This window comes from Netta rufina, assembly GCF_964035555.1.
Source record: "Netta rufina genome assembly, chromosome: 2".
Lineage (NCBI taxonomy): Eukaryota > Metazoa > Chordata > Aves > Anseriformes > Anatidae > Netta > Netta rufina.
The window spans coordinates 58233586-58247503 of NC_140124.1; positions in this window are offsets into that span (position 1 = coordinate 58233586).

Genomic DNA, 13918 nt, shown 5'->3' on the forward strand with positions numbered 1-13918 from the left:
GTATTTAAAGGCAAGCCCACACCTCCGTGCAGTTCGGTGTCTTCCTGAAAATAGCAAGTTTCAAAAAAAAAAAAATCCAAATTGCATTCTTAAAATGAATGTAGGACCTGTCAGGGAGCGCAATCAGTCAACTCCTTGCTGCAGGGAGAGATAACCTTTATTGCAAGCCATGACGGACACTGCGGGCTGCGAGGTGGGGCGGGGGTGGCCAAGGCCCCAGACCGCAGTCACATCACCAGCGGTGTCGCTGCCTGCTGCTGGCCAGGCTGGTTCCTCCAGGCACTTGGTCCGGCTGGTTTTCAGTGAAGACCTGCAAAAATCCTTTGATACGACACTTGACAAATGGAACGTGCCTCACGGTAACAGGTGAAAGGTGGAGTGTGACTGGAAACTGTGCAGCTGGCTTCTGTGACTAAGGGCGTAACAGCAGCATTTCTGGGTTAAGGCTGGACAAGTGTTTCATTGGAAAGCCTTCCTTTTTGTTGTTCAGAGCTTGTGTGTCCGTGCACGTGTGTATCCAGCCTACGATACCTCAGGGAGTATCTCGCCTCAAAAGGTTTGGGCAGAATGAGACAAATCCCCAGATAGGAGCCAGCTCTTTTGTGTGGTTTAATCAGTGGAGCATGGGCCCAATGATACTGAAAGTCCATTTCTGATGCTGAGAAGTCGCACTGTTTGTGTATGCATTCAGGTCCTCATGGCCTTCCCCATCCTTCCTCACCACCAACCAGGGGAAGTGGGTCATGGCAAGATGCTTCGAGGTAGTGGGGGCTGTAACAAGGTCAGTAATGCTTTGGTGTCTGCTAGGGCAGCCGCAGACCTCAGGCCCGTGTGGTCACCCTTCTGTGGTAGATAAAGAATTGATTGTAGGCCTGGCTCTGTATTTTGCATTCATACGAGCGAGTGGTATAATTAAAACTAGCAATTCTGCAGTAATTAGCAGAATTAGGTTAGTGTCAAATCAATGTAAAGGAATTCAGAATCTGGCTCTTCAAGATTCTTTTTTTTTTTTTTCCTACTTCCATGATTTCACTTGTTTAATATTGCATCAACTTAGTTTTTCAGCACAGTGTTTCTTTCAAGTTGCTTCCACCTCTAGGGTTTGCCCGAGGCATTATTCTTCTAATCAGGCTTCTTATGGTGCAACAGAAAGATTTTTTTTTTTCCTTTTCTTGACGTGAAAAAGAAAAGCTAATGCCCATGAACACCTACAGATACATGGCTGCTGCAAGTTTCTCTTGTGTTGCTAGTTTTAATTAAAGGTTGATGTGTAACGTTTTTTATTAAATGTGAGTGGAAGAATTTGTCGAAGACTCATCTGTAAGAGGAAATAGAATGATGCACAGGTCAGAAATCTACAGATAATTGTCTGTAATTAGCAGGATTACTCAGTATAGACTATGAACCTTTCCTCCACCCACCCCACCAAATGCTTTTCTAACAGAGTTGTCTTCAAGAGCTGGTGGACGTGCTTTTTGTGGAGGAAAAGCAAACGTGACACACATTCTTTTATTCCTACTGCATTATCACTGTGGAAGGAAAGGAGAATTCTCATGTTATTGCCACAGCAGACTTCAAAATAGTTTTGAAACTATTTTTCTTATGGCAAGTGAGATCAAATGCTTAAGCAAAAAGGAAGGCTACTTTCCCAAGGCTCATTTAACAAAGGTTCCCATCTTGCTCTTCTCCAATCTTTACTGCATAATTATTACAGCTTCTAACAAATTGAAAGAGATGATTTTAAGCATTTTTAGACAGGGTTGCAGTTAGTTGTTTGTCTGTAGACAGAGTTCAATTCACTGGTTGCTCGCTACTGCCAGTCATGTTACAACTCATTAAGCAGGAATTACAAAAAGTAGTAATCAAACAGTAGATTTTGAGTAGGATTTCTTGCTGTTTTTTTTATGAGGACTAATATGGGACTTGTCACCATTCAACATCTTTAACTGTGTGAAAGTAAATGCAGTTAATGTTACTGAAAGAATCTACAAATGAGATGAGATTTCTTAAGAGCAAATAATGTTGAGGACACAACTTAGAGGCATTTTGCATTTAGCTGCTTTTTTTCCAAATGCCCTTATCCATCAGGGCAGAGCCTGCACAGCCTTTCTGGGTATCCTGCTCCCATGCGAGACTGTCCTCACGGTGCAAAAAGCGGTGAAAACTTCCTTATATTCAATCTGAGTCTCCCACATTTTAGCTTGTGCCTGTTGTCTCTTTTCTTCTCACCGGTTACCGCTGTCTAGCCTGTCTATGTTGTCTTGATTACCTCGATACACACCTGGGAAGTGAGAGAGCATTGGTTGGAGGCTGCTGACTCGTGTGTTTATGTATATAACATGAAGACTTACTCTTACTTTTCCATGGACAGCAGTTTATGGCCACCTTAGCAAACAGGACGCTAGGCGGGGCGGATCACCACATATTCACTGGTATCTTTTGCTGAACTAGCATAGAAGGCGAAAATGTTGGTCCTAATTTGGGTGTCTGAGACTGCTGCAGAGCATTTAAAACCAAGTGTATGTGGTATTTTCATTACTGTGTGAATAATAGACAAACTCCAATTATTATTATTTTTAAGGTGTTGCAGAATATCTTTTAGGCATAAAACCTACTTTTTTAGGTTTTGGGGATCTTACCAAAGGAGACCATCTGGGAAGCTGATTAATTTACAGAAGTAGACTCGGTGCTAAAGACCTGTGAGGTTGCACAATGCAAGATAGAAACTGCTCTTTCAAAAACAAGCTGTTTTGTTAGCAGCAAGGACCAGATTTTCTGGAAAGGTGAAGGATGCTAAGAGTATTTCATTCTTTTCTTGTGAGCTGAGGGTTGTAAGCGCCCTAGGGCATATTGTGTCAGATATAACTATTTATGATCTGGGAAAAAGGATATGTGGTAGTGTCCCTTCAGGTACTTTATTTGCATTTTGCAAATAGGTTTTCTTTTTCATGGAGTTTAACTTGGGAGAAAAGGAAAACCACAGATTCTGTTTCTTCATTTTAATTCCCCAAGAAGACAAATGAATTTTGTAAACTAATTAGTTTTTATTTTTGCTTTGGTTTGTCAATGAGGCAGATTTTGGCCTTTTCTGGAGAATCTAGGAAAAAAATATAGTCTTTTTTGTCTTTTTTTTTTTTTTTTTTTTTTTTTTTTTTTTTTTTTGCATTTAGGTAAGGATAGGCTGAGCTACATATCTGAAGCTCTAAATATAACTGCTTGGAATAATGTTGTATGTGCTGTGCTTCACACCAGAGTTTCAGCACTACTTGGGTCTCAACCACTTCTCTCCAGAAGTCCAGTACAATTTATGAAGGTGAATAAGTTTATCAGACTTCACAGATGGGGATGCTGAAGCATAGGCAAGACTGAATGAAAGGTATCTTGCTGCTTCCCATGTCTCTAAATAAATGTCTCCATAGAAAGTATTTATCTTCCTTTTCCAAGAGATATTTAGAAAAAAAAAAAAACATGAAGAGAAGGTGAAGGAGGTCACGAGAGAGAAAGATGAGATGTTATGGAAAGTTCAGATACCTGTGGTAGGTCGGAAGGAATTGGTGGTTTGGGCGTGTTCTCTTTGTAGGCCGCATGTACGTTTCGATGTAGAATCACTCAGGAATGGCAAAGTTGAAACAGGTTCTGCTGTCCTCACTTGAGCCCTAAGCAAATTTGAGGCCCTCTTTTATGACAGGGAGGGTAAAGAAAATCTGTTACTGTATAATTTATCCACAGACAGCCCTTTCTTCCAGCCCTCATTTGGGAAGGCCCAAGCCTCATGTTTGTTCCTGGTCACCGTAGGCATTATTTTGGTTGTCTCATTCTCTCCAGTATCTTTAAGTGCTTTGGGAATCTGTTTACATTTTCAGCCCTGGTGAGACTTGATGACAGGGATTGGCATGAGCTCGTAATGGAAAACTGAAATGATTGAGACATTAACCCATGATGCATGGATGGCCAGCAGCAAGGCCGAGAGTTGATCTTTGCAGAAGAGCTGTCAGAAGTCACCCGTCTCATGTGTCTTCACTTCCAGAGATACTTAGGGCTGACTTTGATGTCAAGTCCAGTGGAATTAGCAGCCGTATCCTTGAGTGTACTTAAGTTGTCCTTGGCATAGGGCCCAAGAGTTGTTGTTTATGGAAAGCAAAAATGGGAGTTTTAGCTTTGTTTCCTGATTGTGCTTCTTGAGGACTGCTGACTCTTGCTCCATAGGAGTTAGATATAAATGTTTTGAGACAAGTTTTATTGCGTTTCTTTTTTTTTTTTTTTTTCTTTTTTTTTTCCTCTAATGTAGATGCAGTCATCTTCCACTTAAAGCAAGCATTGTGTGATGAGAGGAAATGAGCAATACTGGATACATAAAGCCAGAAGTCCACTGTGTAAGGAGAATATCCAGCTGCTCAAATAAGGCAGCTTTAGACCACTTCAGCGTATAGAAGAGACTAATCTGATTCTGATGTATTTCAGTGATCATCTCCTAAGAGTGGCCTTTGCAACTTCCAAGAGAATTGTGTGCTATCTATTTAACAACCAGGTACTGTAACACCTTGTCATTGGGTAACATACCCTCATGTAATGTAGTGTTAGAATGTGAATGTAACAAAAATACTATAGTTAAATAAGAGGCAGCTTCAATAAACCTGTGAGAATAGAGAAAATACCTTGCCTTGTCTGCTTAGTCTCTCACAGAATCACAGAAAGGCAGAGGCTGGAAGGCACCTCTGGAGGCATGCTGAATGGAGGCATGCTGAAATGAAGGCACCTCATTTCCAGCCCCCCCTGGGGGAGCCACCTAGAGCAGGTTGCCCAGGGCCACTGGACACTCCAGGTGTAACCTCATCAGTGCTGAACAGAGGGGAAGGGTCTCCCTTAACCTGATGTCAGCCCTCCTCCTGATGCACCCAAGATACCATTAGCATTCCTGGTGACAAGGGCATGCTGCTGGCTCACGCAGTCAGTCAAAAGCCACTATGTCCTGTCTTTAATGCATTGTCCAATATGGAAAATGTCTGGAAAGCTAGAAACCAAATACCATCCTAAAAGAAAGCCTGAGCAGGTGTACTAGGATTTACCCATAAATGCAATAAATTTAATATATAATTTATATAATACAAATATACATTCTATATATATAATTAATATATAATTTAAGTATAATAATTTTACCTATAAAATAAATACAAAGTAAGGAAAACAGACCGCATTAAAAAATGCTGTAGCAAAGTGTTAGAAACTTCATGGAAAGATAGCCTCAAGGATAAAGATATTCAGAAGAATTGCAGTTATTAGAAGAGAGCATAATAAAAGCACAGCAAACAGCTGTCCTAATAAGGAGCAATGAGATACTTAAAAGACCTTAAAAAGGAGGGGGGAGGGGGAAGAGAAAGTAATCATAGAAAACAGGGAAGCAAAACTGCATGGCTCAAAAATACGAAAAAAAAAATAACAAGTAGAGATAAATAAGAATGTGGTAAAGTGGAAGCAGTATGAAGCTGTGTAGCCTTTGCTCTGTAGAAGGCTTCCACCTTTTTCTTAATCACTACACTTCGGATTTGCTACTTATTACAACACAAGCTGAAAGAGTGGAGAAAAACAGAAGACCAAGCACCTGATTCTTCACTTGTAATACTTTTTATTGGGAGTACTCCAGTTTTGACTATTTAAGCAAGTTAATATTTATATATTTATTGTATTTAGGATATACGGTTGAATTCTTAGAGCTGAACTGATATAAAAGTCTTTACAGATGCTCCTGTTTCATTGTGAGAAGTGTGGCTTGATAAAGGTTAAATGAGATTAAATTGAGAATTCCTTGGAATAAGCCTGTGTAAAAATAATAAAACATAATTCAGTCAGCTTACCGAAGAAAACAGAAAAGTTGCTCAAACAACTTGATGTCACCCCAAAATCCAATTCTCTTTTCTTTGTCTGCATAAGAACAACTTGGCAGTAATTAGTCCAAATGGCAGTCATAATGGCAGTTTTAGGCCAGACACAATAATGCCGTCTCAGAAGAGCCCCTGTGTGGGGTTTGGCAGTAGTGGGTTTGGCAGCACCAGACAGTTCTGCATTGCAGGTTTATGGCTCAGAGGTGCACTTGGAGCTTCCCCCCTAAGCCTCATAGTTTTGGTGGAAACTCTCATGCCAAACCAGCAAGAGCTGGCAGGAAGGTATAAGCCCGCAAAGCAGACATGCAGTTTGCAGTGGTATCCTGCTGGGGAAAGACAGACAAATAGGATTACCATCGATTTGGCAGTGTGTTTAGTAGCAGGGTGTTTTTGTTGCATTTATGGATGTGATAATTTCCATGCTTATCTCTGCGTTCTTGTTCCAACACCATGATGTCCTTTCTGCTCTTCCCTTGTGTGTGTATTTCCCTCATCACTGTTTAATAAATGTGTATTTGTCACTTTAGTGGCAAAGGACAGTTCTAGTCTCCTTTCCACTGAGACTTGTCTAAAAGAAGTCAGGAGGGAGGGTGCTCACCTGAACTTTGCCAGGATGGAGTGGATAGAAACATTTTATCTGTAAAACTTCAGGCTGTCAGTTTTCTGCCAGAGGGCAAAGATGCTTGCTCAGAGATAAAGTGCCCCTACTCAACCTTTGAGATCTTTTGCTTACCTAGCAGCATATTTGACCCCGTAATATCGTGGCTTCCCATGGCCTCTGGGAGCCTTTCTGAAACGGAGTGCGTGGTGCAGGGAATCTATATACAGAGAAGCAAGTGCCGTGGTAGCACAGGTACCAGAGCTTGCCTGCTCTGTAAAAGATATTTCAGTATAGTATCTTAATTTCAGCAGGTTCTGAGGAAATGGGAAAACACTCTACAGAGGCACCTCAGATCTTCAGCAGAGTCATGGAGAACACGTCTCACTCCAGCAAATGTGGAAGATGCAAAATGCAAAATGGTTTTCTAATTATCTTCTTTTGCTTTTTCAAAATGCTTCAAGTTTCTCTAACTATTCATCATTTTTAAATTTTGTTTGAGAAATTAAGTGGCAGCAATATAAATACATCACAGCAACATTGCCTGTGAGTATATCACTTTTGTTTACACGAAACAGAACAAACAGAAATGTTGCTCAAAATCCTCTGTATGATTCAAAAATGGCTTGTGAGTAGCATAATAAAGTCACAGATTTCATATACATGTTCATATATTCATAAATCTTGTACAAGAGAAGTTGTGCTTTATTAGGTATTGCTTTCCCTTTTCTTTTAGGATTCAGTACTACTGTAGCTCATAGAAGCCATATTATCAACTTCAATAAGAGGAGCTATGAGAAATGCCAGAGCTCGTATTTCCTGCACTTTTTAATCTTATAAGAGCAAAGAGGTCATCTTCTTCCCTTTCTGGAACATTCCTGTTGAGGCATGGATTCTTTCAGCATTTTGGGTTCCCTGTGGATATTGTTTTGGCACATGCCTTTGTTCCAGCTTCGTTGTTGGTATCGCTGTTGGTAAGTTTTCCAACACAACAGCCACTGAGCACAGCAGCTGTCAGATCAAGCAAGGGGGTGGAGGACATTTCAATAAAGAAGTCAATGATGCCTTCTTTTGAGAAGTTTACCAAAATGACCATGCTAAAGCAGCAACAGTGCTGAGGTCTACCTATTTCACCCTGTATTTGGTCTAGTTTATCGTAAGGCTTTCAGTGGGATTGCTGTTACTTGTTCCTGTTTTAAAAGTAGGTATTGGTTATGTCAGTCTTGACTGTGCAAATGCTTTTTGTTGCCGTTTGTCCACAGTCACTAAAGAGGTGGATTGTAGAGGCAATAAATTTCACTCCCTTTTATCTGGCTTCCTTTTGGGATTAAGAGATGTTTTCATTTTTTGTGTGGAGCCAGCTGAGTTTTCAGGTGGAACACTTTCCCATTGGAAAATATTAATTTGCCAGCACTGAAACATTCAACATTGTTGAATGTTTCTAGCAAAACGTTTGACAGAAGCCAGGGAGGGAGGCTGTGCGGCCCACGTGGCTTCCTACCAGCCTGAAGGCCCTGGGATCCCTGGAAAGGCCTAAACAAACAGATAACCCACTGCTGATTTACAGCCTTGAGTTCCTGATTGTACTGGAAAATCCTGGGGCTAAAGAAACAGCCCTGTGTGGGGGGAGTAGGAAAGGCTGGCTTGTTCAGCCTAGCAGATAAAGACCAGGAGATGCCGTGTGTGCCACTCATGAACCCTTACACATCAGGGCAGGTAACTGCCATGCTTGGAGAAGAGACGTTTTAGGTGTTGACACACAGACAAAAAGCTTTGAGTACATTTAGACGTGGACAAGAGAAAAGGAGGAGAATTAGCAAGACCTTTCAAGGGGGAGTAGCGATCCAGGAGAACAAATGGTTTTTAAGATGGAATATGATAGGTGTATGAAAGGGATTATGTGGTCTGATTGGGATAACCGGGGGCTGGATGCAATCATCCAGAAATATCTCTTCTAGGTATATCTCTTGGGATTATTTTTTATTTCACTCTGGAGACATAGCGGGCTGGGGAAAAATGAATGTTTCAGAACTACTACTTCTTGCAATTTTTACTACTTATGTCCTGTGTTCAAATGATTTCCCTTTGTCCTCATTCTGCCCACAGAGGAAGAGAAATGGAGTTTTCACAGAGGCAGGATAACATTTTACAGCCTGATTTAAACTCCACTGACACACCAAGAAAGGGTTTGCCTCTCTCAGGCTCTTCTTATTCTCCATTGGTTGTTTGTACTTCACAGTGCGAGGCCAGGAACAGAAATAATGTGCAGCATAACCTCTCTCTAGGTGGTTAATACCCCTAGGTAATCCTCCACATACCATCTTTCTTTAGGCTCTACTGACACTTTTCTTATATGTCTGTGTTAGGCTGTGGTTATGCAGATACTTTTAAAATCCAACATAAATCCACAATGCTGCGAATACGTCTCAGCACAGCCCTTGCCTGACTGCTTGTTCCCACCCTGTAACTTTTGCCTTTGTGATGTCTCTGTGGCTATGCAGTCAGACCAGCCAGGGAACTATCCTGCTGAAAAGCAACTCAGACCATACAGGTTGTTTTCTGCTGGATATTTCCCATCCTGGCTTGTTGTGCAGCTGTGTGAATGCCCAAAGGGAAAGGATAGGAATGACTGTAGGACGGCAGCGGTGTGGAGAAGGCTGGGCTATGCTGTTAGCAGCAAGCTGGCTTTGCCTCATGGCTTTAAAAGCAACTGAGCTGCAATGAAGATCGAGGCAGGCAAAGCAGAAGGGATGACAGAAATGGAGGAAGGGTTCACCTTTCCCCTGTCAGCAAGGAGCTATTTGTAACGCAAGGTGCTGACTCTCACCGGGAGACGGGAAACTCCAACTCCACGCAGTGAGCCTGCTACTTTACAGCTGTTGTGATCTGTGGCTAAGCAGAGAGGCACTGTTAGCCCCGCAATCCAGATTTCTGTTGAGAAAAAGCATTACAGGCCATTAAGCATTGCAGAAGAAATATTCTTTGACTTAAAAGTAGGTGTCAGATGATTGGATGGGAAAGCTGTGGTTATCTGCTCCTTTTCTTGGGTCTAGAAACTGAGCCCCTGTAATGAGGCATTTGTCTAATGTAGGTATAAGTGCTTTATAAGAAAATCCATATGGATACTGCTGTGTGTGTGGTGCTGAAAGAGTTAAGAGGAAACTGTCTTCATCTCTGCTCAGCCTAGCAGCACCTAGTTCAAAAGATAAAAGCACCCCTCAGCGTGAACAGGCTGTGAAATGTATTTGAAAATAAATTCTTTAATGCCAATTGTCATTACGAATTTATTTTCAAATACGTTTTGCAGTTTGCTCATGCTGAGAGGTCCTTTTATCTTTGGAACTTCCAGACGGTGGGGCTGAACAAAATAGGTAGCTTTTCTCTTAAATAAAGTGGAAAATATTGGAGCAAGATTATATCTGTCACAGATTATAATATTTATATGTATTTCTCATCAAGCTCAAATTCCCCAGGGACTTTCAGATTCACATGAGGTCTCTGAGTCCTAGGTTTTGTGTCTGGCTATGCAATTGCTTTAATGGAATACTGTGTTGTTTGCATTTGCTGTACAGACACGCTGTTCCACTTGGTCACATACATAAAAGATGGTCGAAAGCTTTTTATAAGGATGATTCTTTAGGTAATGCGTTGAGTCAATGTGTCATGGCTCAGCCCTGACGTTTAGGTTCAAACTGGGCAGTCCTGGCTATGTCTGTTACGACTTCTTAGCAAGCTGTCAGTTAGGAATTAAGTACTATAGCTAGCTATAACATAACTCTCAGACGTGGAATGTAGTTTTGTAGATTTTCCCTATTTTTACATTTTTTCAAAAGTATTAATAGCTTAACATACTTAAAATCCTATGAATCCTGTCCATGTTGAAAAGTTATGAATTTTTTCTTTTTCCCTTTTTTCTTCCCCAGAATTGCCAGAGGATACATAAAATTCCAAACATTTTCAGCAATTTTGTAGAACAAGAGAATACTGAAGCAAAAGCTGCTTGCATCATTCGCTTCTGGAGGGCCCCAGCCTAGCTGCTTCACCTGGTTCGTGGATGTTGGTGAGAGTACTGGGATCCCCTGTGAAGTCACATCAAATTGGTTTAACTCTTAGATTTTTATTTTTTTTTCTTGCAGCTCCTTGGAAAGACTTCCTTGTCTATACATGAACCTGTGCTTTTTGGGCCAAAAGCATGGATACCATCCTAGTTTTACTGAATCTGTTCTTTGCATGGCTAAATGGGAGTTTGTCATATAATTTTCCAAAATTATGGTTAAAGAAAATTCTTGAAACTTGAGATATTCGTTGGGAAATATCCATGAATAAGAAAAAAACAAAGGGTCATAAGGACTTCAGGATCTGACTCCTTGACAGGTCATGGTTTTGTGGTAATGGCACCAATGTTTGAATGGAAATAGACATTTGTCTTGGGCAAACAGGACAGATTAGGCACTATTATTTCTTATCTATCAACAAGTTCTTTATAAATGACACTTTTTATACAATATCATGTGGTAGGAATTATAACATCATTCCTTCAGTATTTTTCATATTATGTTGTGTTTTTTTTAAAAATACCGTTGGTTTTTTTTTTTCTGTGAAAATATATCTACAATAAGGTTGGTTCAGCATTTCAGAGTGAAGTCTGCCATATACCTATAACAGTCCAATGAAGAATTTTCTTCTGATTTCTGATACTGTGCTGACTTCTAGAGATGACAACTGTGGAAACCATTTTGTAATTGGGATTGAAGGTTTAGATGTAGTCCTTTTTGGGTGGCTTTAATCACAACTGGCAATTCTATTAGAGTTCTAAAAGTCTGATTTAAATCTCCATAGAGTGTCCTTTGAAATAATCCCACATTTTTGGTTTCATGAAGTGTGTCCTGAACACAGACACTGTCGTGAAACTCAGGGTTTGGTCTGATAGTACATTCGTAATCAGATGCAAGTGCTCCCAAAAGGAACAGTCCTGCTTCCCATTTCCCACCATTGCAGGCATTTTCTAAACCTTTCTTAGAGCAAAGCCATCTGATCCTCTATTGAGATAATTCAGGGAACTGAACAGAGAAGACTGGCAGTGCCAGCAAAGTGGAAGGAGCACGTGGGTCAGACATGGAGACAGTAACTGCTGGACAGGATAGCTGCCAGCCATGAAGTTGCTGTAGCTGCACTGTCAAATTGGATGCTCCATCAAGCAAATATAACCAAGGGGTAGGTTTCAGGATAAGATGGTTTTCTTGGTCTTGTTGATTTGCTTTCAACACCATAGATTTGTTGTTTGCATAAAGTTGCCCATTAAAAAACACTGCTCTAGATCAGAGGCCTTGCATCTAGAAAACAGTTTTCAGTGGCATTCTGGAGGCAAATTCTGTAATTAATATACATATAAAGGAAAAATGTCCTGGTGATATGCTGGGACACTTCTAGTTATTATCTGATGTTATAAGCTGAGGATTTATCCAAAGTAGTGGAGACTTTCAGCCTTTTCCCTTTCAGGTTGATGTGAAACTGTTTTCTCTCTTTTTTTTTTTTGAGTCTCCAGTTCACTCCCTGATTGGATCTCCCGAAAATGTCCAAATCCCACTCTTTATTTTTGCTGTTACACTCTTTTTGAAAGACCATCTCATGGATATTTTGGAAAAACTAAGTAATGTGAACCAGTTGAATTTTATAATCAAGTCAGAGATGCATTGATATGTCTTTTGTATCCCCCAGCAGATCTCCAGCTTTCTGTTGTCCCAGTGCCCTGCTCTACCCAGCTAAGTCAACAAGGAATGAGGAGTCTCTAACCAACGAAGAGGACATTATAGCAACAGAGCAGTGGGGACCAAGAGATGTGGTGGTAATGATTTTGGAAGTACAACAGCAGAAATTAAGAAAGTGAATGTGATGAGGACAATAGGGGAGTGAGAGCCCACCCAGGGCAGATGTGGGAATGGACATCACCATTAGCCATAGGGAAATAGGAGGATATGAAGAGATTAGGAAGGAATAAAAACCTATCCCCTGACATGTGTTCTCACAGCTAGTGGGAACCATGCAAGGAATAACGCACAGCTTAACAGCTCTTCTTACAGCTAACAGGGACTATGAAAGGGAAAGCAATCTTTTTTTTTTTTTTTCTTTTTTTCCCAGCAAAAACCTCAGGCTGTATTGAATTGGGTATTTCTGGATGTGACAGAATGGAATGCATTTGTATCTCTCAGGAACAATGATAATAAAATCCTGAGTGAAAACAATTTAATGAATATGGTATGGGATTTTCCTATGTCAGTGCCCTGCGATTTGTGGGGAAGGGCCCTGAAGGAATGTAGCACACTAGCTTCCCAGAGGGGTGATGTGGGATGGCTATTACTTTTGAAAGCCTTGTTTCCTTGTTTCTTATCACAAACTTGGTTTAGTCAGAGGTAGGACTTACCAGCAGAGAGGACGACTAAATGGTAAGAATTGCTGTGATTCCTGTCGTAAGATGTGAGTTTCAAGCATTAACAGCAAATGGGTGGGCCTGGGACACAGATAACAGCAGATGTCCTGAGAGAGAGCCACTGCATACAGTCCTCTCAAATTTTCTCTGTGGGACAGTTGACTCATGTGCATTTACTTTGTTTTGAATAGGAATTTTCTTTTAAAACACTGTGTCATGGAGCTTGTCAAATGGTTAAAATTGTCATTCCTTTGGAGGGAGCCAACTGCATCTAGGCCTGCATCCCAGGCAGGCATGCACAAGTGCATGAGGATTTTAGCCCAAAGCTCTGGTGAAGGGTTGGAGAGTTGTGCAATTCTCTTCCGAGAAAACATGAACACAGAGGCTTATTAAAGATAAATCAGTGTGGGGGAGTAAATTAGGAAGGAACTAAAAACCTTTTTGGTTGCTCAAAAAGAAGCGTGGGGCAGCAGGTCAAGGGAGGTGATTCCTCCTCTCTAGTCAGCCTTGTGAGACCCCATCTGGAGCACTGCCTTCAGCTCTGGGGCCCCCAGCACAAGAAGAGCATGGTGTGAGGAGTCCAGAGGAGGGCCACAAGGATGATCAGAGGGCTGGAGCACCTCTCCTGTGAAGACAGGCTAAGGGAGTTGGGGTTGTTCAGTTAGGAACTTGGCTCATAGTTCCCTGTCTGTATTTTTTCTAGTGCTGGAAATTATGGGGATGTCTTACCCCAAACACTGACTTCTGCATAAGCCTGGAGGTGCTGTTCCAGTGGACGCCTTTTTATGCCCCTTTCTGTGACTGTGGCCACAGCTGAAGGTCTGTGGCTGTCTGCAGAGTGCACCGATTTGTTCCCAGGAAGCCTGCCCCCTCTTCCCAGCTTTCTGTCTGTTCTGCTGCTTGGCATTAAGCAGCTCACTTTCCTTCTGTTTTCCCTCATGCCCTTTATGCATCTGCCTCTGTATGCCAATTCTGTTGGGACCGGCCCTGTTTCTTTCGATGCGACTGCAG